Source organism: Canis lupus, chromosome 16, assembly GCF_011100685.1.
Source record: "Canis lupus familiaris isolate Mischka breed German Shepherd chromosome 16, alternate assembly UU_Cfam_GSD_1.0, whole genome shotgun sequence".
Lineage (NCBI taxonomy): Eukaryota > Metazoa > Chordata > Mammalia > Carnivora > Canidae > Canis > Canis lupus.
Genome location: NC_049237.1, coordinates 32,921,470 through 32,944,840, shown reverse-complemented (window position 1 = coordinate 32,944,840; position 23,371 = coordinate 32,921,470). Strand labels below are relative to the sequence as shown.

Below are 23,371 nucleotides of genomic sequence, written 5' to 3'. Positions count from 1 at the left end.
TTTATACATAACTAGAGAAGTCTGAAATCAACTATGAGTGTCGTTTGAGTTTTCACATACCTTATATGCCATAGCCAGCCAGCTATTCTTAACGCAAATAGTTATAGCAGTGAACAGAGATATATTAAAAACAACTATTTGAGTTCAAGTACTGCCTGTGTTAGCAACTAGACTTGTAATCTTGAACATATCAAGATGTTGGAGCTAAATTACCATAAATATCTTAAATTACTGAATTAGCAGTAATAGAGTAAATGAGAAAAATTAAGATTCAGGGATATTAGTTACATCCCCCAAAGTCCTAAGTGTGTAATTACAGAAATACTACAAATGGGTAGGGCAGCAGACAGTTGTCATTTTAGCACTTGCCAAGAAAATTTATTGCATATTAACAAATTATTTTCCAGTGAAGTTTCTAGATGCATTAATTTTAGGTAACAAAAGTTACTTCAAATAAAGCCAAGAACCATTTAAAATACAGTGATTTCCCTTTGTTACTTATATAATATGATTTTGATGGCAGTAAAATAAACCAAGTTACTAATAAAAGTAAACTTATGAGAAGTGGTTATTTAAAAAGTTCTCTATGCCTAACATTTATTCTAAATCAGTAGGTTTCTAATGTCTTCTTGATGTTTAATAATTATCTGATTCAATTAAAATTGGATTTAATAAGATCATTATTTTTTTCTATAAATACAACTTCGTTCCCCAGGATAAAATTCTACGTACCCAATGTGACGGTTAATTTCAGATGTCAACTTAACTTGTGCCAAGGGGTACCCAGATATTTAGATAAACATTATTTTAGCTGTTTCTTTAGGGTGTTTTTGAATAAGATTAACATTTAAATCACTAGACTCTGTAAAGCAGAAAAACAGATTGCCCTGTATAATATGCTGGCAGTTGAAAAACTGATGAGAGCAAAAGGCTAACCTTCCCCAGAGTAAGAGAGAATTCTCTGGCCTGATGACCTTACAACTGCAACATTTGGGTCTTCCTGGCTCACCAGTAACTTCTCTCTTTTGATTCAAACTGGGACATCAGCTCTGCAGATCTTGGGCTTGTCAACTTCCATAATCACATGAGCCAATTTAGGACATAAAGTCTATTGGCTGGAATCAGCCTAAACAAAGTAATTGTAATCCAAAACCAACTTTATATTATTACTCATCTTTAAGATAATGGTTTTCAGCCTTCTTTGTTCATTAAAATCATTTGAGGCATTTTTTACAGTGTGGGCCATTCTACAAATTTTGATTTGATTGGTCTGGGGAATGGCAGAGGCAGAAGTTCCCTGGGGATTCTAACACACAACCAAAGATGAAAGCCACAGGGGCATTAGTTACCCTGCCCACCACATAACAACTGCTCACCATTCTGTTAGTCAATGCAGTGCCAGCCAATTTTTCTAGGCCAAGAGTTGGTTATTTCAAAGCTCCTCTGGGAGAGTTTATTCAATACTGTAGAGGTCCTTTTTTCCCCTTTAACTACTGTGCAAATTCACTTGATACTGTAATTCCCATCCTTTTATGAACAGAATGTTCTTATTATAATACTCTTATTTAAAAAAAAAAAGTTAAAAAGCCTAGCCTTTTTAAAATCACTAGTAGGAGGAAACCAGGTGGGAAAAGGGGAGGAGTCATGTCAGAACACCTCTGTGCCAAAAGTGTCCCCATATTCATTCATTAAATTTGCTTATTTTTTCAATTTAACATACAGTTCTGGAAATACCTATTGAGGATTGAGACTGTGTAAGTGGTGTTCTAAACATCCACAGTACCTCATCGGATAAAACAGGCAACAATCCCTGCCCTCACAGAGTTTATATTTCAGTGTACCTCTAAAATATGCCAGGCTGTAAACTATGTCCTATGCAGATAAAATCACATACAACACAGTCCTTGCCCCTTCACCCAAGAAAACCATCATTTGTAACATGGCGACTTTTTGTAGATGATGAAATAGTGACTTGCTTAATTAAAATCTGTAGACACTGAAGTCAGGACTCCGATCCTTCCTACATACCTTACCACCTCCCTATTATCCATGTCTGAAAAATTATTGGTGGCTGTCTTCAGCAATAAGGCGTTACCATAAGTTCTTGAGCCGAAGAGTAGCATTATTAAGATGATGTCTGAGAAATCTACTTCTAGCCCTAGTGTTTGGAAACCCTCATGTTCAGAGAGCATGCTGCATGTACAATCTGAAGTGGATCAGGTAGGACAGGACAAGAAGTAATGGGGACCTAAGCACAACAGAAAATGGTATTGGAACAGTAGGAATCAGCAATTTTTGCACTGGAAGCTTTGGGAGATGTTGCTTACTGTAGTCTGCCTGAAGTTGGGACAAAACTGAACAAACAAGATGAGTTTGGTGCTTTGGAAAGTGTGAAAGTGCTAGTGAACTCTACTCTCCTCTATCAGGAGAAGTAACTGAAATTAATGAAACTCTTGCAGAAAACCCAGGACTTGTCGATAAATCTTGTTATGAAGATGGTTGGCTGATCAAGATAGCACTCAGTAATCCTTCAGGACTGGATGAATTAATGAGTGAAGAAGCATATGAGAAATACATAAAATCTATTGAGGAGTGAAAATGGAATCCTAAATAAACTAATATGAAACGAAACAAAACCAAACAAAAAAAAACTAGACTAGAGGGGTGAATGCTTGACACCAGAAGAAGTTGAAACCTGGGTTTGGGAAGCTCCAAGGATGTGTCCATCACCCTTATGTTTAGGTCAAGCCCAATTAGGAGGCTACCTCCGAATGAACTCCACACATTGAAACTGACTTTCGTCACTGTTTTAAGTCACAGCTCAGGTAGAGAGGGTGCTAAGAGACACAGAGTACATGTAGTATGAGGGGGCACCTGCTCTTGCCTCTATGCCATCCATGAGGAATGACATGTAGGAATGGTTTTCCTTCCCTGGCCACCAGAAAGGCAGGTGCTTTGTTGCTCTGGCCTGCATTGTCTTCCTCTGTAAATGGAAGGTGCTGAATCAGGGGATTGCCAGGGCCCTTTCAAATGCAAACTGTCTATGAGTCACTTCTTTATTCTATCTATCCAGAATTTCAGGCCTGCCTCAGACCGGCAGTTTAGAGGTTAAAAGGCTGCAAAATGAGCCTGAACCTCAGAGTCTATGACCATTCTTCACTCTAGAGAGGAAGAGCAGGATTTGGTATCCAAAGTTCTTACTCATAATGGGAGTACATGTCAGCACCATTGGTAATGATGGACTCAGAATCAGGAATCACACTTAGGCCGTGTGTGTTGCCTGCCAGTCCCTGTGCTGGTGGTATTAGAATGTAACACTAGCAATTTGGTGGTATGAACAAGGAGACAGCTTTTGCTGCTTTTAAGTGATTTTGAAATACGTTTTAAAAATCTGGGATCCCTGGGTGGCGCAGCGGTTTGGCGCCTGCCTTTGGCCCAGGGCGCGATCCTGGAGACCCGGGATCGAATCCCACGTCGGGCTCCCGGTGCACGGAGCCTGCTTCTCCCTCTGCCTGTGTCTCTGAGCCTCTCTCTCTCTCTGTGACTATCATGAATAAATAAATAAAATCTTTAAAAAAAAATAAATAAAAATAAAAATAAAAATCTATTAAAATGTGGTCGATCCTTTAGAAGTCATGATTTTGAATTGTGTTTAAATGTATACTTGTTATGATTTACGAGTTTACGTCTGGGTTAGGTACGTGACGCTAGAGGTGGCAACGTGACATATTTCTACCATCACAAATGGAGATCAGAAAATGTTACTCATGTGAAAATAAACATGTCTGACACTGAAAACTCTCTTTTCTCTCTTGTGTAATGGAGTTTTATTGAGCTTTGGCAGAAAAACAAAGAAGTCTGCATTCAGGCTTGCGGAGTGAAGCTCATTCACAAACCCTTTCAAAACCTACTGAAAATGTCTACCGAGATGCCCAATCTTTAAAACCTCTGTCATTTCTTGCTCTTATGCTTCTATTTGCATAATTAGCTATCACTCAGTTTTCAATTCATGTGATTGTTAAAAGCCACTTATGAATCTGACTTTTTATATGGGTTACAAGCATCTATTTTCCTGCTCTGTTCATACAGGGCAGGGACCCCTTTATGATGGAACTGAAACACAGGCAGATACTTAATATGTTTCGTTTGAAAGAATTATGATCCAATCTTTTTGTAAAAGAAGTCAACCAAGTACAGTTTTTGCTGCTTGGTTGCTGGAGCTTATTTTTGGAATTACATCTGGGTTGTGCCTAATGCAGTGATTAGATCGTACCTATAAAGATATCTCTGGTGGTCATATCTAAAATCTAGTTTATTTAATTCTTGAATAATATCAAAATTCCTAAATTTCACTTAGCCTAAGGGATTTTTCCACTTGCTTCAAATCTGAGCTTTGCCACAGACCTCTCTTTATCTCCTTTGTTGCAAATGTGCAATGAAGCAGTCTTAGATCACCAAGATTGGAGCGATACACCCCAGACTGTCAGAAGTTTAACCTTTGAGAACGCTGTGAAGGGCAATCCAGAAGAAAAAAAAAAAAAAAAAGAAGAGGGAATTCCTCATTCTTCTCAGGGTGTATGTAAGTTGAGAAAGTAGAGGGGAAAATGGGGATGCTCTTAAATGCATCAGTTCTAGGACCAACGCACTGGGAATTACCAGCACCTGATATTTTTTTTCTGCACTTATTCAACCTTGCCAGGGGTACAATCTGCTCAATGACATATCAGATGACATTTAAAAAAAAAATCTTATTTTAGCTTCAAGGACTTGGCTTGCTTTGAGGCTATTGCTCTGGAGCCTTTAAATGCAAATGAGGGAAACCCCAGGTTATAAAGCATCTGCTTCTGCAGACAGGTTTTCAATCCTGTTACCTTAGCAACATTTGCCCTTGTATTCCACGGGCCACCTTGACAGCCTGCATAATGTAACTGGCAGAAAGAAAGCGCAGGGGCTGCCTTTGGGGGGGGGGGGGCGGGGCACGCAGGGTGTAGCATTGGTGAGTGGCTTGGGATCCTTCACATACTGTCCCTGCAACAAAAATAGAAACCTCATTTTCAGCAATAAAAGAAGTTGAGGGGGGGATAAAAACATTGAGATTATATATATATATATATATATCTCAGAACTAGCTGGACCTGAGAGAGCATAGATTTTCCGAAAATATCCTTCCCACCAGCCGTGCTGCAGATGTGTCACTGAAGCTCAGCCAGGCAGGCCATCTGCTGCAGTGTTTCCCTGGAAATTCCCAGCGACGCCCCTCCCGGCGCGCCCGCCGCCTCCCGCGCTCCAGCCCCCGCCGCCGAGCCGAGGAGCTGCCCGTGACGTCGCTGCCGCTGGCGGGAGGGAATCCCAGCCCCTGCGCGCCTCCGTGCCTCCGGGGGAGCCGAGCCCGCTCTGCTCCGGATGCTGGGAACCTGGGGCTTTTTACCATAAAGAATCACAGCAGCAATATGCAATCCGTCACAAGGCGCAAAGCACGCTTTCTAACACATTCCAAACTCGTGATAATGTGATGCCTGGCGGGGGGGGGGGGGGGGGGGGGGGGCTCAGTGGTTGAGCGGCTGCCTTGGGCTCCGGGCGTCATCCCGGGTCTGGCATCCAGTGCGCATAGGGCTCCCCGCAGGGAGCCTGCTTCTCTCTCTTACATAACATCTTAAAAAAATAAATAAATAAAATGAATTCGTGATTATATATATATATAAAATGTATAATATATATGATTATATATATGATTATATATCATGAATTTATATATAAACAATATATAAAACAATGAGATATACATTGTTATATATTAGATACATGTTTATGATATATATTAAATATATATTAAACATATAGGTATATATGTTATGTTAAATATATATTGTTTATATATATATAAACAATAATGAGACTTATCTGTTCAAAGAGTGCTAGCCAACAGTACCATCGTGGCAGCCAATCCTCCTCCATCGGGAGTTTTAACCTACCGTCTATGGACTCATGAAAAAAGAAATGATTTTGCTTAATTACTTTTAAAAAATAAGAGTAATGAATACTTTCTTATCTATATATTGTTATTGTATTGTAGCTTCTGCAGAAAATTGAGATGCAAATCTCAGATGAGCTATAGCTACGCGGAGACCTACGGCAAAACGATGTTTAGCTAGTATGCATTTTGTCATTCCTTGCGTGGTAGATGAAATAAGGCTTTACCCAGCTTGATGCACAGTGGAGAAATGGGACCTGCTTTCTTTCCTCCCTCATATAGAGAATTAACCTCTGGATAAGGTTGAAAATATGGGCAAAGAGCTGCCTTTGGAAGATTGTATTACCTCTAAATGTGTTTGACTCATATGTTCAGAATCATAGCAAAAAAAAAAAAAAAACTAACTAAAAATAATAAGGTAAGCTTTAGTAATGTTGAAGTGGGACACATAAATAGAAATAGATATTCTTGGAGAACTAATCTCTTACTCAAGAGCTGTAGATAATTACAGCTTTATTGTCATATTGTTTTTAGGCAGTAAATCACAATAGAAATAGTAAATTCTTAGGGAGTAACTTAATCTTTTTGTTTTGTTTTCTTCCAACAAAAATGAAGGTGATAGCAGCATATATTGATTGGGTACTGACTATTGGATGCTCATCAGCATTTTTTGTTGTCATTGTAGATTTAAATATGAGTACATGAATCAATCTATTGTGTTGGCATTGCTAGAAAAGAGTCGTATTTTTTTAAAGAAATCAGTCTAAAGGGGAAAAAATGAATATACACTTTCATATTTTTTTGTTCTCAAGGATATTTAGTGTTCTGTTTATATGTAACAGGTTCCTACTCTCACATTTGTAATTCTTTACCTTTTTGTAATTCAGATCTTTATTACCAAAATGCATTTGTCCTTTTCCCCATGCAAAAAGGATTCTTTTCACATTTTCACAATTAAGCTAATATGCCAATAAGGGACACATACACACACACACATACACACACACACACACATACTTCTTTCAGGCCACAAAGAAGCCATGGTTATGTGTATATATCTTTTCAGTAGTATTTAGTATTTATACACAAGAGTCTCAAAAGATTTTTCTGGAAATACTGCTTGACTTCACATTCCTGCAAAGTGCTAGCTCTATGTAAAAAAGAGATTTTTAAAAAGATTTTAAAATGAAAATGAATACAGGAGCTCTTACAAAGCTTTTTTGAACTTAATCTCTCTATTTCTTAACTCATTCCTTTCCTGCCTCTCCAGAATGCCATGGGGAAGTGTTACTGTAAAGCATTTGGAATTTAGAAGATTCTATGTAACTGCTAGTTAAAATTTTCATTATTTGCAAGGTTTAATTTGTGAAATGAATCTTTCAAACTTTAATCCCTTGAAGCAGTAAGGACGAAGAAATGTTGACCCACTATGAATCCTGTTTTCTCTGCTCTTCCCCAGACACATCAGGGTAGGTCCATCTTCTTCAAAGCCATTCAGCCAGCCCACAGCTTTTGTCTTTTCAAATTTTTAATTGCACCATTTATCTGTCAGCTATGAAAATCTTTGATTACATCTCCATCGATTCCTTTCATATATTCTTTACTACTTTTGCAACCATCACACTTGTCTGTGGAGTCTTCTGAATCTTCTGGATCCCTGGACACAGAATTTTCATGTGCCATCACCAGGTACAAGGTGAGACCACTTGGAGGGAACCACTCTGTCAAAAATTAGGAGAAAGTGATCAAGCAAAACGGTTTGACAGATTTGCTTATATAAATAGATTCTAATTCCGTTTTGCTGTGACACCAAGCAAATAAGCAATGTTGCCAATGTGAGAACAACTTGTATCCAAGGTATTCAGTCAGTCACAGACAGAAGAAAAACAATGGCATTCTCTCAAAGATCAGATATTTCCTAATGGGAAACTGTGTTGTTATCTGTTTTCCTTTGCTTCGGATGCCAGATAGGAGAAAATAGCATGCATTTGTTTGCCGAAGAAATCATATTGAAGAGAAAACGAGCATAAATAGAAAACACCTGACAATTACAGAAAAGGTAATCCAATTTCTGATTTTTTGGACAAGATATTAATAAAGGGCCTTTATAGAATGTTTAAATAAATCCATTTTCTTAAAGCAAGAAACAATTTTCCTCTGAATGGAAGGTACAGTGCAGCTGATACTTTGTGTTAATGTGAAATAATTTGGAGTTTCCCTTTGATTGCATTACAAAGACATATAAATACCTTGCTACAATTAGGTTTAAATCTTGGAAAAAATAGAAAAGCATTTTCAAGTTTTCCACCAGAATTTTCAATGTCACTCAACAGGAGGACATACGATGCTATTTCCATGACCTTGGGCAAGTCACTTAACCTCTAAGAACCTTGGTTTCCTTCTTTTCTTGAAAATACAGAATAATACTTGACCTTGTCTGTCTCTATTTTTTTAAGGTTAAAAGGGCCAATATAAGTGAGTGGGCTTTTGTAAATAGTTGTGTACACATCTGATTCACTGTTACATATCTTTACACCTTCTGTGCTCCTGCTTCAGAGGCCATCCCTTGTCCTTGTCAGCTGTGTGTGATCATGTTGCCCTCTAGTGTCTGCAGTTCGAAGAGACCCCAAAGAAGCCTTGAGAGAAAAAAGTTAATGGATTCAAGAGGGAAGGGCAGGAAAGGGAAGCTGGTGGTAGAGAAGTCTAGATATAAACCAACCACAGTTGTAAGAACAATGAGCAGCAGCTTATTCTGAGGAGGAGATCCAGAGCACTTTGAGAGAGGAAGAGAAGAAATAGGATCGAGAAAGAAGTGAGATGGAAGTGACTCTGGAAAGCTCAGTGGCCAGGGAGGCAGGGGAACTGGAAACACCGGACTCTCCCTCGAAAGCTCTGGCCTCCATAACCAGCCCTGTAAGTGAGATCATTGAAAGAAAGGTTCACCAAAGTGCCTTGCAAGAACACAATTCTTTGAGTCAGCGTCAGAAGATGAGAGAGAAGCAGAACAATAAAAAAGCAGTATGAAAGAGAAGTATTGAAAGGGCCACTGCAGGAGCACTTGGATGGCTCAGTGGTTAAGCATCTGCCTTTGGCTCAGGCTCAGGTCGTGATCCCAGGGTCCTGGGATCGAGTTCCTCATCAGGCTCCCTGCACGGAGCCTGCTTCTCTCTCTGCCTATGTCTCTCCCTCTCCCTCTGTGTCTCTCATGAATAAATAAAGAAAATCTTTAAAAAATATAAAATAAAATAAAATGCTAGGTACTGTGGCAATGTAAAGTACTGTGCATTCCTAAAGAAATGTGGAAACAATGGGATGCCTGGGTGGCTCAGTGGTTGAACATCTTGCCGTTCACTCAGGGTGTGATCCTGGGGTTCCGGGATCAAGTCCTGCATCAGACTCCCCTAGGGGAGCCTGTTTCTCCCTTTGTCTGTGTCTCTGCCTCTCTCTGTGTCTCTGATGAATAAATAAATAATCTTTAAAAGAGAAAAGAAAAGAAATGTGGAAATAACAGAAATTTTTTCCAATCCGAAGACCAGCACCTAAAATTGAGTTTTCCTTTGGGAGCCTGTGTCACATGGCATTGTCCGTGACACTGCCCAGTAAGCATATTTTCCAGTGAACAGAAAACCTGCCATTTCCCGAGAGCTATTAACTCTGCCAAAGAGTTTTCCATTAGCAAGTGGACAAATCAGTTACAAATCAGTTACGGACTGGACTGTACCTCTTTATTTAAATATTTTCCTTGTATCTACCCACTTCCTTAGTCTAATACCTTCTCTGTACCTTTCCACATAGGAAGGAAAGTGACACTTCTCATCTCTGTGCCATGTGCATCCTAATAGCTCCTCTTCTAACCCCGCTGTCTGCCCACGGATTCTAAAACTATTTTATGGGGCCACCAGGTGGCAGTTAGGGCAAATGGTTTTTGGCTTCTCCCTGTAACCTTGGAGAAAGCCAGGTGATTCCTAATGGAGAAACCGGCCCTAGAAATAGAAACGTTATTCTTCAGTACTTGGAGGTGCCAGGCCCGGGGCTCTGTGTTTTCACACATAATACCTTACCCAATCCGTGTGGCAATATGTATTAAATAGAGCCTTTAGACAGATGAAGGTAAAGAAATGGGTAATAAGGCATCATTCTTTTTTTTTTGTATATTTTTTCATTGGAGTTCGATTTGCCAACATATAGTATAATACCCAGTGCTCATCCCATCAAGTGTCCCTCTCAGTGCCCGTCAACCAATCACCTCCAAAACCAGTCACCCTGTCCCCCTACCCACCTCCCTTTCCACTACCCCTTGTTCGTTTCCCAGAGTTAGGAGTCTCTCACATTCCATCACCCTCTCAGATATTTCCCATTCATTTTCTCTCCTTTCCCCTATAATCCCTTTCACTATTTTTTATTTTCCTTTTTTAAAAAGATTTTATTTATTTATTCATGACAGAGACAGAGAGAGAGAGGCAGAGACACAGACAGAGGGAGAAGCAGGCTCCACGCAGGGAGCCTGGCGCGGGACTCGATCCCGGGTCTCCAGGATCATGCCCTGGGCTGAAGGCAGCACTAAACCGATGAGCCACCCAGGTTGCCCTATTTTTTATATTCCCCAAATGAATGAGACCATATAATGTTTGTCCTTCTCCGATTGACTTACTTCACTCAGCATAATACCCTCCAGTTCCATACACATAGAAGCAAATGGTGGGTATTCGTCGTTTCTGATGGCTGAGAAATATTCCATTGTATGCATGGACCACAGCTTCTTTATCCATTCATCTTTCGATGGACACCAAGGCTCCTTCCACAGTTTGGCTGTTGTGGGCATTGCTGCTATAAACCTCGGGGTGCAGGTGTCCCAGCTTTTCACTGTATCTGTATCTTTGGGGTAAGTCCCCAGCAGTGCAAATACTGGTTTGTAGGGCAGATCCGTTGTTAACTCTTTGAGGAGCCTCCACACAGTTTTCCAGAGTGGCTGCACCAGGTCACATTCCCACCAACAGTGCAAGAGGGTCCCCTTTCTCCACATCGTCTCCAACATTTGTTGTTTCCTGTCTTGTTAATGTTCACCATTCTCACTGGTGTGAGGTGGTATCTCATTGTGGTTTTTATTTGAATTTCCCTGATGGCCAGTCATGCGGAGCAATTTCTCATGTGCTTGTTGGCCATGTCTATGTCTCCTTTGATGAAATTTCTGTTCATGTCTTTTGCCTATTTCATGATTGGATTGTTTGTTTCTTTGCTGTTGAGTTTAAGAAGTTCTTTATAGATCTTGGATACTAGCCCTTTATCTGATACGTCATTTGCAAACATCTTCTCCCATTCTGTAGGTTGTCGTTTAGTTTTGTTGACTATTTCTTTTGCTGTGCAGAAGCTTCTTATCTTGATGAAGTCCCAATAGTTCATTTTTGCTTTTGTTTCTCTTACCTTCATGGATGTATCTTGCAAGAAGTTGCCGTGGCCAAGTTCAAATAGGGTGTTGCCTGTGTTCTCCTCTAGGATTTTGATGGATTCTTGTCTCACATTTAGCTCTTTCAACCATTTTGAGTTTATCTTTGTGTCTGGTGTAAGAGAATGGTCTAGTTTCATTCTTCTGCATGTGGTTGTCCAATTTTCCCAGCACCATTTATTGAAGAGACTGTCCTTTCTCCAGTGGATAGTCTTTCCTGCTTTGTCGAATATTAGTTGACCATAGAGTTGAGGGCCCATTTCTGGATTCTGGATTCTGTTCCATTGATCTATATGTTTGTTTTAGTGCCAGGACCACACTGTCTTGATGATCACAGCTTTGTAGTGCAACTTGAAGTCCGGTATTGTGATGCCGCCAGCTCTGGTTTTCTTTTTCAATATTCCCCAGGCTCTTTGGGGAGAAGGCAGAGCCAGAAAGTGCCAGTGGAATGTGGAAGAGCCAGAAAGTGCCAGTGTGAATCCAATCTCAAATGATGTTACACCAAAGCAGAGGTCATTTCACTCCAGCACAATGGCTGAAAACTGCAGATAGGCCAACGGTAGACTGTGTTATTAAAGTGACTTTTTCAAAGGATTTTAAGTTTTCAGATAAATTTGATAGCCAGTATGTTCCCTTTTAGATCTCTCCTACCTCTTGATATTCCTACCATTTTACATTCTTTACTGCTCACATAGCTTGTGATTTTTCTCCTTCCCTAGTTTGACTCTCTCCTTAGCTTTCAGATTCCATAAATTTTACTTTTTTTCCCCCAAAATTAACATACAGTGTTATATCAGGGCCCGATGTACAATACAATGATTCAACAATTCTGTACGTTGGTCAGTGCCCATCGTGGTAAGACTGCTCTTTAATTCCCAGCACATCTCTCCACCCACCTCCCCTCTGGCAGCCACCAGTTTGTTCTCCAGAGTTAAGAGTCTGTTTATTCATTTGTTTATTCATTTGTTTCATTTTTTAGATTACGCATGTAAATGAGATCATATGGTATTTGTCTTTCTCTGACTTCTTTCACTTAGCATCATACCCTCTTGATCCACTCATGTTGTTGCAAATGGCAAGATTTCATTCATTTTTCTAGCTGAGTGATATTCCAGTGTGTGTGTGTGTGTGTGTGTGTGTGCGCACCACATTTTCTTTATCCATTCATCTATTTTTAGACACTTAGGCTGCTTCCATATCTTCGCTATTGTATATGATGCTGCCATATGCGTAGGGGTGCATGGATCGTTATAAATTTGACTCCTTTTAATAAATGAAAGAAGTCTTGGTGTGCACCTGTTCAGGAGCCTGTTGTCCTGAAGACTGAAGATATTGTCCTAGTTTCCTTACTGCTTCAGGTCCTTATATAAAAGTTCTGAAGTAAAATTAAGAATGGAACATGTGACTCATTCCCTTGTCTAGCTGCTGATTTGGCCAGTTTTTCTATCAATATTTCAGGCTCCTGATGAAAAACAAGCTAAAGCTAATTGTTTTTCCTTTCAGAAGCACATTACTATTTTAAGCCTAGGACATCTATTACTCAAATTTGGCATAAAAATATGCCACAAATTCATTATCCATATTCTGGAGGCTGCTAATAGCTTACTACGCAGGCCACAGTATTCTGGTTGGCAGACATTTTAGGTGACTTTCTCAGTTCATATACTTTATTTCAATATATATTTCAAAATCAAAGTCAGAGGATACATTCCTTTAATAGACTTGGTTTTTTTTTTTTAATTTTATTTATTTATGATAGTCACAGAGAGAGAGAGAGAGAGAGAGGCAGAGACACAGGCAGAGGGAGAAGCAGGCTCCATGCACCGGGAGCCCGATGTGGGATTCGATCCTGGGTCTTCAGGATCGCGCCCTGGGCCAAAGGCAGGCGCCAAACCGCTGCGCCACCCAGGGATCCCTAGACTTGGTTTTTGATGGCATTTGAACTCACCTGGTGGAACAATTGATTTCTGACTCCACCACTACTTTCTCAGAAATTTTCCAAATCTTACATGATACTATCGAGGAAAAAAAAAATTTCTAAGTTTATCTTCTCTTGTGTAGGAAAAAGTGTTTTCCATTTTTGGAAAGCACTTCCTCTTTTCATGGGGCATGCCAATTGATTATAAAGTTTTTCCTGATGAAAGTAGCACAGAATAGCAAACATGGAAACCGGGGAAATGATTTTGTGTGCAATATTTTGTCATCTAGCTGCATTCTCTGGGAAATAAATTTTCCCCATCAAAATGTCAAGTTGTTTGATTTCACAACAAATGAGGAAGTTCATAAATGTAGAACAATAACTAGAGAGTGCTGCTGAGTTCCAGTTATTCTATCCTCTATCATAACAGCAAAATGTAATGTGTCCTACAAATGTCCATACAGCAATTTAGTCACCTGGCTTGCTTTCTTCTTTCTTTCTTTCTTTTTCTTTCTTTCTTTCTTTCTTTCTTTCTTTCTTTCTTCTTTCTTTCTTTCTTTCTTTCTTTCTTCTTTCTTTTTCTTTCTTTCTTTCTTTCTTTCTTTCCTTCTTCTTTCTTTCTTTCTTTCTTTCTTTTTTTATTGTTTCAGACAATAAGATTCTGGGTAAATATTCTGGAATGTGCACACTGTTACTGTTAGTACTTGTGAGGATTTCTGTCAAGGGTTATTACTTCCTTTCTTCTTTTAGGCTGGAGTTTTCTTGAACTGAGTTGTTTGGACAAAAGACATACATTTCATGAATTCCAGCTATGGGAGTCTTTCCCTCACAGGATGGTGCTTACAAGAGTGAGGTTTAGTGAACATACTCATGAGCCTTGTAACATGTTCCGAGTTTTCGCAGAAGTGTTTCATTCATTTATTAGTCAAAGACTAACACATTTACGGCAACAAATTGCATTATAAGCTTACTTTCTTTATGAATGCATTAGTCCTACTACAAAAGCAAGAACACAAATCCCATAAAGTAAAATGTACTAAGGAGTGTAACTTTTTTTTTTAAATGCACAGTCTGGGGTTCCTGGATGGCCCAGTTGGTTGGGTGTCCAGCCCTTGGTTTCACTTCCAGGTTGTGATCTCCAGGTTATTGGATTGAGACCTATGTCCTTGAACTCCCCACTCAGCAGGGGGTCTTCTTGGGATTCTCTCCCTCTGCCCCTCCTGGAGCACTCTCTTTCTCTTCTATCTCTCTCTCAAATAAATAAATAAATCTTTAAAAATGTGTATAATCTTGGGATTATTTTAAGGAAAAACTGGGCACCTATCTTGGGAGGGTTCAGTCTCAAACTACATGAGGGAGTTAGAGGTAAACTATTAAAATACTTGAGAACTAGCATTTTTGAGCCATAGGGAGTAAAGTCAAACATTTCTCCATTTCTCTTCCTTTCTGAATTTGGGGTTGAGGGAGCAGGGAAGAGAGGGCAATACTGGCCTTTCTTTTCAAGGGAGTAAAGGTTAGCCAGGACAAGTATCTTGAATCATTAACATCCTATTTCCCAGGAGTGACTAAACTCAAATCCATCAGTGGAATACATGCCAGGACCCTCTCCCCTTGTTTCCGGCCCATGCTTCTTAGGAATGTGCTCAAACAACCACTGCATTCCTGATCGCCACCTCCAGGTGACAAAAAGGAAAAATGAGTAGCAGTGAACCAGAAGAGGTTAGATCATCTATTTTATCCTAAAAACTGTTTGGAGAGAAGAACCTTTGGTAAATTAGCAAGCACAATGGTAATACAGATATATAAGATGTTAACAACATTCAGATATATAATGTCTAGAAGTCTTTATTCTGGTCTCTCTCAGATATTAAGAACTCTTGAATTTTTACATTATGATTGGGTACTTACACTGTGATTTCTTAACATTACTTAATACTCATTTACCATTTTTTTTTCAAAATTCTTAGTAAAGACTTGGGTGGAATGACATGTACTTACATCGATGTCAATGGAGATTAGAATTACTGCTCTTATTTTTAAAAAATAGAATTTGAATAAAGAAAGTTCACTCTTAACAATTCCATGTAATGAATAGTTAAGTAGCCACAACGAGGTAGGGTTCAAGTGGGTAACTTTGAAAGTCTTTTCTAGTTTTATTTCTTTTAGTTCTAATTTTCAATATTAGCCTGAGTATCTGGTTAATTTTAGTATAAAAAAATATGCTCAGGGCAGCCCCGGTGGCTCAGCAGTTTAGTACCGCCTTCAGCCCGGGATGTGATCCTGGAGACCCAGCATCAAGTCCTACATCAGGCTCCCTGCATGGAGCCTGCTTCTCCCTCTGCCTGTGTCTCTGCCTCTCTCTCTCTCTCTCTCTCTCTCTCTCTCTCTCTCTCCCTCTCATAAATAAATAAATTTTTAAAAAACCTTTAAAAAAATGAAGCCCAATTGAGATATGACTCTACTTTCAATCTCATAATGACATTAGTTATATGCAGTTAGGTTTTTTTCACTTAGCTTTTCACATATGAATGGGCTAGAGAATACCTTTGTCTTTGCCACATAGTACAGTATGTCAGTCCATAAGATTGACTTTCCTCATTAGCCCACAGTCTATCAATCACTGTGGTGTATGTAAACCAATAATATCACGCCCTAATTTACGTTATAGAATACTGGAAGTAAATTTTATTAGCCCCATATGAAAGAAATAAAAAGCTCCCACAATTGAGACATATACAAATATGTGTGTGTACATATAGATGTCATATTTTATGTATATGAGTTATGCAAGTGCATATATTCTCCACCAGGTCAAATTTCCTCTTATCCTACAAACTTTCCTTTAGGAATGAGTTTAAATCTTCTGTTTGTGAAACCAAAGAGAATTTGCCACTAGTGAAATACTTACAAAGAAATGAAGGTAAATAATTCAAAGGACTGACTCAGACTTAAGACAGTTTGATAGTTCTTTCTATACCAAGAAGCACAGAAAATCTCAAAGCAGGCTTGTGCTAACTTGGTGGAAAAAAATCTTTCCTTGGGAGTGCATGATCTTCGATAGGAAATGCTGCAGGAACACCTTGCATCACCAAGCCAATTAGTGCACCGGAAAGCCCAATGATGTTTCCTGTTGGCAACCACCAAGTGAGAGAACTGGAAGGCTACCACCTCTGCTGAGTGCCAAGGCCCCAAAATCTTGCAAGGAACTAAGTGGCGCGTGCCAAGAAAATAGCAAGTGCAGGAAGGAGCAGATAATGCAAGGTTTTGTGTCTCTCCTACAAATGTAAATACTCATTTACAGGGACCAGTTTCAGATTGACAGCTTCAGGATTTGTGAGGATATTGTTAGCCAGAGTGCTCTTGATAGGGCAAGAGGAACAGCAAATGACAATATCATGAGGGGGCCTGGGTGGGTGGGAAACTTACCCATTCCTGCTTTTGCTGTAGCAGTGTGGGAATGGGGAGAGAGCCAATGGTTTCAAGGCAGCTTCTAGCTTCCCTCTGGCAAACAGCCAGACAAGCCCATGACTGTAACATCACCCTCTCCCAGGTTCTAAAATCTCTTTATTATGAACTTCTTGAGATCTGTAAAGTGCCAAATGCCTTTGGCCAACAAGAGAAATACAGAATCGATGTCGCCAAGACATCAGCCACATAAGTCCTGCTCTGATTGGTTTGGGACTTGATGCAATTTAGGATTCTGTAGACACATTTTTCCCCCAATAATGGAACACACAGTCATTGAGGGAGTAGAGGTGGAGGGCAGTCCCCATCTTACAAACACTCAGACATAGCCATCCTGCCCCCAAATATTCTTCAAGACCAAAGCTGTGAGTCTGTCCCTAAGCAACTCAAACACACTGCCTGGAAGTTTTTACACCTTTTTCTATCTGAAATATGCCACATGGAAATATATTATTACTAATCAGGGAAACTCTACATGGCTTCAGAAGGTACCTTAGTGGGAGTTTAAGTTTGATACCTTTCCTTTTAACATTTAGCTGAAATCAGCTATACTGAGAGCTTGCTTTATAACTATGGAGCATGGGAGAGAAGGAAGGCTCTCCTTCCCTAATTCTCCAAAGAAACATGCTAAGGTGGGCTTTGGGGCAGCCGGTGATTCCTGGAAGAGAATACAAAGGAAGTTACAGAAAGGGAGATGGTTATGAACAAATTTCTCATGACTTGAAATATTGCTAATGTTGTGTGCTTCTACAACAGGGAGTATCTTCCTTCCTTCCTTCCTTCCTTCCTTCCTTCCTTCCTTCCTTCCTTCCTTCCTTCCTTCCTTCCTTCCTTCCTTTTCTGTACCTCTCATGCCACTGCTCCTAGGACCTAGAAAACTCTGGAGTGGTGGGAATAGAGGCTACCCACTGGGAGAGTAGAGATTGGAAAATAGGGAAAATCAGGGAAATAAATCCTAAGAGAAATAGAAAGTTCCTAAAACATTTTGAGTAGAGAAAATGAATGAATTGAATACAGAAACAAAAGATAGTAGAGATTATCCTAAGAGTCCTAAGAGTGCATAGGGAGGACAAAAAGGCCAGGATTTATGTCACTGAAGTAGAAATCAAAGAGAAAAAAAAAAGTATTAATGGTGTGTCAGAGATGTTAAGTAACAGGATTTTTGACCGATGGAACACAAGGGGCAAAGGAAAGGAAGGAGTAAAGCATGACTGAGGTTTCTTGCCGAGGAAACTGGTGAAAGAGAAACTGTCTAACAAAACAGAAGAGTTGGAAGAGGAGACTTATTTGGGGCAGAAAATAACTTATTTTAGATATTTTGACTTTACTAAATTTATGTGTTGTGTCTTAGGGCTCAGTCTCAAATCTTGGTATAAAGTAACATACTGTATAGAGAACACTATTAACTTGAAGAAAGTACATTTGTTTTGTTAAATGTTAAAAATAAAAGATATTTTATGTTATGATTCTACTGTGTGAAAATTTTTTTGGGTATATATGTAGAAAGGAAGATTTAATATTATATACTCTGGCTTATTAATGATAGTTGTGAATAGTATTATTTTCTTTAGTTTCACATTGTTTTGCCCAACCTTTTCATTGTTCTACCTTGAAAGTAAATAGTTTTCTTTGGAATAAAGTATTTAAAGTAAAAGTGTTTAAAAACCTGATAATTCAAATTATTCAAATTGCTCTCATGGCCGAAGAAAAGATAGTTCCAGGAACCCTCCTGGAACTCTGCAAATACTTTTGCAGCTGAATAAAATTGCAAGGATGAATAGTTTTCTTTTTCTCCAATTGTTTGGTATCTTATAGATGTCATGATTATATTTTATGAACCTCAAATCAGAATATATGGCTTAGAAATAAGACAAATTATTAAAAATTGTGCCTGAAAATTTTGTGAGTAGAATGGGAGGTATAGAATTGCTCCAAGATATTTTTTTTTAAGATTTATTTTATTTATTTGAGAAGGAGAGCAGCTGGGAGGGGCAGAGAGGGAGGGAAAATCTCCAGCAGACTCCATGCTGAATGCGGAGCCCAACATGGGGCACAATCCCACAACCCCAAGATCACAACCTGAGCTGAAACCAGTAGTTGGACGCTTAACTTACTGCACCACCTAGGCACCCCTAGAATTGCTCCCAGTTTAGAGCTGTCGAGGATCTTACTAGTACTTCATCACAGGGAAAGAAACCTGGTTTCTCAGATCATGAAAGACCAGCAGAAAATTACTGGGTATTAGTTGGGTTATTAAAATTTTTCATTTGGGGACAGTTTTAGCTGATCGTGGCTATTAAAAATCCCTTAACTAAGTCCTACTTTTATGTTTCATTCCTGACTTTTAGCAGGGGCCAGATGAAATAAGCCACTATACATTTTTGCAACATGTTTGAAAATACTGTCTAATAAATATAATTTGAGGTATCTTATACAAAGAAGTATATAATAAATATCTTTTATAAGTTTTTACCCAGAAAATTTTAATGGACCTTCAAAATTATTATTTCTTTTTATATGCTAAAATTGTGGAATTTGTCACCATTTTTACTTTTCCATTTGTGACCAGGTTGTTCAAAGCTAATTGTATTACTCACCCATGGTCACTATACTGGCTTCTCTACATATATCATGACTTACAAAATTGTGTTTCTGTGTGCACCACCTCATTGCCTCCATTTATTAGAGTTGCATAGTACCCCAAACTCCTTTTGGAAGAAATCGGGAGAGTACGTTATAAATAATGTGTATCTCCATATATGAAGGGACAGTATGAAAGTATGCAAATATATTCTAGCATCATCTTGTAAATAGATAGGATGATATTCTGTTGCCTACACCCCAAAACAAAATAATAAACCCTATAGTGCCCATAAGAGCAGTAGAACCTACTTATAATAGCAGCATTTTTTTTTAAGATTTTATTTATTTACTCATGAGAGACACAGAGAGAGAGAGGCAGAGACACAGGCAGAGGGAGAACCAGGCTCCATGCAGGGGGCTGACGTGGGACTCGACCCTGGGTCTCCAGGATCAGGCCCTGGGCTGAAGGCAGGCGCTAAACCACTGAGCCACCCGGGCTGCCATAATAGTAGCATTTTATTGTGCATGCATTTCAGAAGAGAGACTTTGAAAAATGTCCAAATCTTTATTTTAGTTGCTTAGTTTTGCCATAAACTTCAGGTTTATAAGTGTGTGTATTGGCCTGTGAAAGCATTAAAACTGCGGTATTGGGTCTTTGCTTATAGAAGAAATTTATAGACATAGAATTATCATTGAAATGTTTTTATTGAACTTTAATTGACATGCAATTTTATACTATTTTCAGGCACCTGACCCTGATTCAACAATTCTATATATTAGTCAGAAACATAAAATTATCACTGAAAATTTATGTTCAAGAGAAAGTGATGAGCTGGTTTGGAAACTGGTAAAAAGACTGTAGGTGGCCAAAATCTTCCTCTTTGTTACCTTTCTACCTTTGTGAACCTTTGCATGCTAATTATAGGTATTTATAGGGCTTGATTTTAACTAAGAGAAAGAAACTAGAATAGGAATAGCTGTTTAGAGGAATGGAAAATCTTTTAGATATTTATGCAATCCCTAAAGAACGTGGTGAGTGTTGCCTTTTCATTCTTAGTCCTGTGTTTGGTCTTCATGAGGAAATGATTTCTCCTGGATATTGGTGAAGTTCTCTGCAGTTTTAAACTGGCTTTCTTATATATCGTCAGATTCAATGCTCACCACAATTCCATATATATCATCAGATTCAATCTTCATAATAGCCTGTTACTTTAGTTTTTAGTCTAGAAAACTAAAGCTCCAATAAGCTAGCATGTGACTGGCCCAAATTCACAACTTTTGATAGTGGTAGAGTCCAATCAAATCCAAGTTGAGGGTTCTCCATTCTGTATTCCCTCCATTTAATGGAACGAGATTTTGTGATGAAATTAACATCAGCAAAAGGTACAGAACAATGACAGTGACTTCATATTCTATATGGCAGAAAGTATGGATCGCAGTGGAGTGTAAATTCCAAGGCCCAAAAATGTTGATGAATTTACTCTCTACTAATTGTGAAATCTATACATTGGTGAGTGAGGAAATACAGGGTTGTTGTGTTTTTGGTTTTTTTTTTCCAGAGTCATTATTGGCCAACTGTGTGTTCTGCTAATTATTTTTGCTTTCTGATACCAATATTACTAATGCTTGCTCGTACAAATCTTCCCTTCTCCATATACCTCTGTTTGATAATCTCATACACAAGAGATTTTCCTTCAGTGTCTCATTCTTCTTTCCTTGACAGCTATGTTGTAGGAATTAATTAATACTCTTAGTACCATTCGAATCATTGTTTAAAGCATCAATGGATGCTTTACTCCCAGGTTAACACAACACCCTGCCAGATCCCACAGAGTAGAGCAAAGAGAGGTGAAAGATGTAATGTATCTGTTTTATTCTTAATAAAGAGCTGCTGACTGAGAACCACACAGCTGTGTGGCTTGCCCACTGTCTAACAAACCCAAGGTCATGGCTGACGGAGTCTCTATACCGATGCTTCTCAAGCCTCTGTTTACATAAATAGTACCTGCTGGAAAATGAAATACAGTTTCCCAGCCGCCACAGTCCAGCTGTTAAATCTAGCATGAGATTAAAAAAGGCTCATTTAAAAAAAAAAAAAAAAAGGCTCATTTAGTAAGATTTTCAGTAATTCTGAGTGTAATGTCACCAACTGCTGTGCTTTGCCTGGGATTGCAAGATTTCCCAGGATTCAGGACTTTCAGTCTTGGCAAACTGAGGTGGTTCACCCCTCAGATTCCAGTGCAGGTGACTGAGGTTGTCACTTTCTAAAATACTATAGTAATTTTGGCATGGTTCCAGGAGTTTGGCCCAATTCAAGAGTAACAAGGAAAATCTATTTTGGGTGCAATTCTCCAAAGGCGCACACCTTGGATCACTTAATATAGGACAAACTAAAGTTGTTGGCTGATCATGGTCATTGAATCTCAGAACCAGAGCTGTGTAGCTTGAGAACAAATGAAATTACCAACCTTGCTTCTTTGACTGTAAGAATTCAGATGGTTTGGGGTTTTATTTTTGTTTCTGTTTAATGAATGAGGTCCCTTCCTTTGATTGAAAATGCCGTGGCTGGCCCACATGCAAGTTTGTCTCTGTCTTCAAGACAACTGACATCAAATCTGAAAGAAAAAGAAAAATTTAAATTATGATGATATTAAAGAAAACCCTGACAAATTTATAAATTGCTCTCTTTTATTTCCTGCTCCCCCCTCACTTCTGTCTTTTTGTCTGTAAAGATTATAACTTCTCTAGAAACAGAAGACAAATATTATAAATATTGAGCAGAGTGGAAAGGAATTTTAACTTCATTACCTTTCCGGACTGATGCAGATGATTTGGCCATAAGCAAAAGTGAGGTTTTTTTGGTTCATATGCCATGAATTGGAGTGTGGATATTAGGGGTGGAAACAAGCTATTAGATCATCAGTTCACTTTTCTCTCCAAGCAGCAATTAAATCTGTTTTCTTTTTCTCAGCTCACTTCTTGCTAGAAAAAAAAAAAAAAAAAAAAGAGCATTTCAGCTCCTCTGCTCATGGAGAGTAAGACCAAGCAGAGATCACTTGTCTCTGAACATATGCAGTAACTGAGAGGAGGAGGCAGGAAGGAAGCGGAGGAGAGAAGTGGGAATCACAGTTAACCTAACGGATGACTTTGGCTGCCCCCCTTCAGCTAATGTGAACGGTTTGGCAGTCAGATGCGGCCCTCAGAGAAACAACCGACATTATAACACATCTGAAGGATATGCTCCAACTGCTAGTTTTAATGTACAACTAATCTGAGACGAGTGTGCTGTTATCACAGGGCAGGATAACAGAGATACACCAAGAATTCCTTGCCAGGACTCAAGATGGGAATAAGAAAACTCCAAAAACAAAACATTTTTCAAGAACGATCAAAACAAAACAAACCACATGGTAACTCCAGCCTTCAGGGATCATCTCCTTAAACTGTGCTGTAAGATCTATCCTCTCTTCATCTCCAGTCCAGGAGACATCGTCACACTACAGAAATGATTTCTTGCTTATCTTTGAGGGGTTTCTTTTTTCTACCGCATTTCATCTTGTCCCTTATCTGACTCTTAGCTCGGGGTGAAGCTCCCCAAATTTTCTAAGTTCTGGAGAGGGAGCAAAATATGGCAAAGCTCAATGAGTTTTGCCTATATGCCTAAAACTTCCATGTGCCCTAGAACATTACAAAACTACAGAATTGCCTTTTGGGGGGGGCATTTTATTACATTCTTTTACTTCTCTTACTTAACCACTGCAGATGTCTTGGTCTGTCACATCTGAAATTCTTTTACTGCGTTTTGGTGAGATGCAAGGACACACATAACTAGCTTATTTTTCCCCGTTGGGAAGTTTTGAATATAAGGTGATTGTGTACTTCAGAGATAAGTATGGAAGTCTTTCCTCCAACCAGGGAAGGATTCGATTTTAGCAGTCTATTAAGTAAACAATGGGCACTGAGTTGTGAGTTGGTAAGTAGATCTGCTTAC

General features: G+C 39.0%; 1 protein-coding gene and 1 long non-coding RNA gene across 8 annotated transcripts in view; one reads left to right on the top strand and one right to left on the bottom strand.

The window, feature by feature from the left end:
* The window catches only part of NRG1 (neuregulin 1), a 1,144,545-nt gene that overhangs the window by 639,181 nt on the left and 481,993 nt on the right, over positions 1-23,371 (top strand). The window lies entirely within an intron of this gene.
* LOC102152581 lies at positions 6,897-22,358 on the bottom strand. Its single transcript, XR_005371499.1, has 3 exons — positions 22,189-22,358; positions 21,849-21,995; positions 6,897-7,692 (listed from the first exon to the last, which is right to left on the bottom strand). It is a non-coding gene; the product is annotated as an uncharacterized LOC102152581 (long non-coding RNA).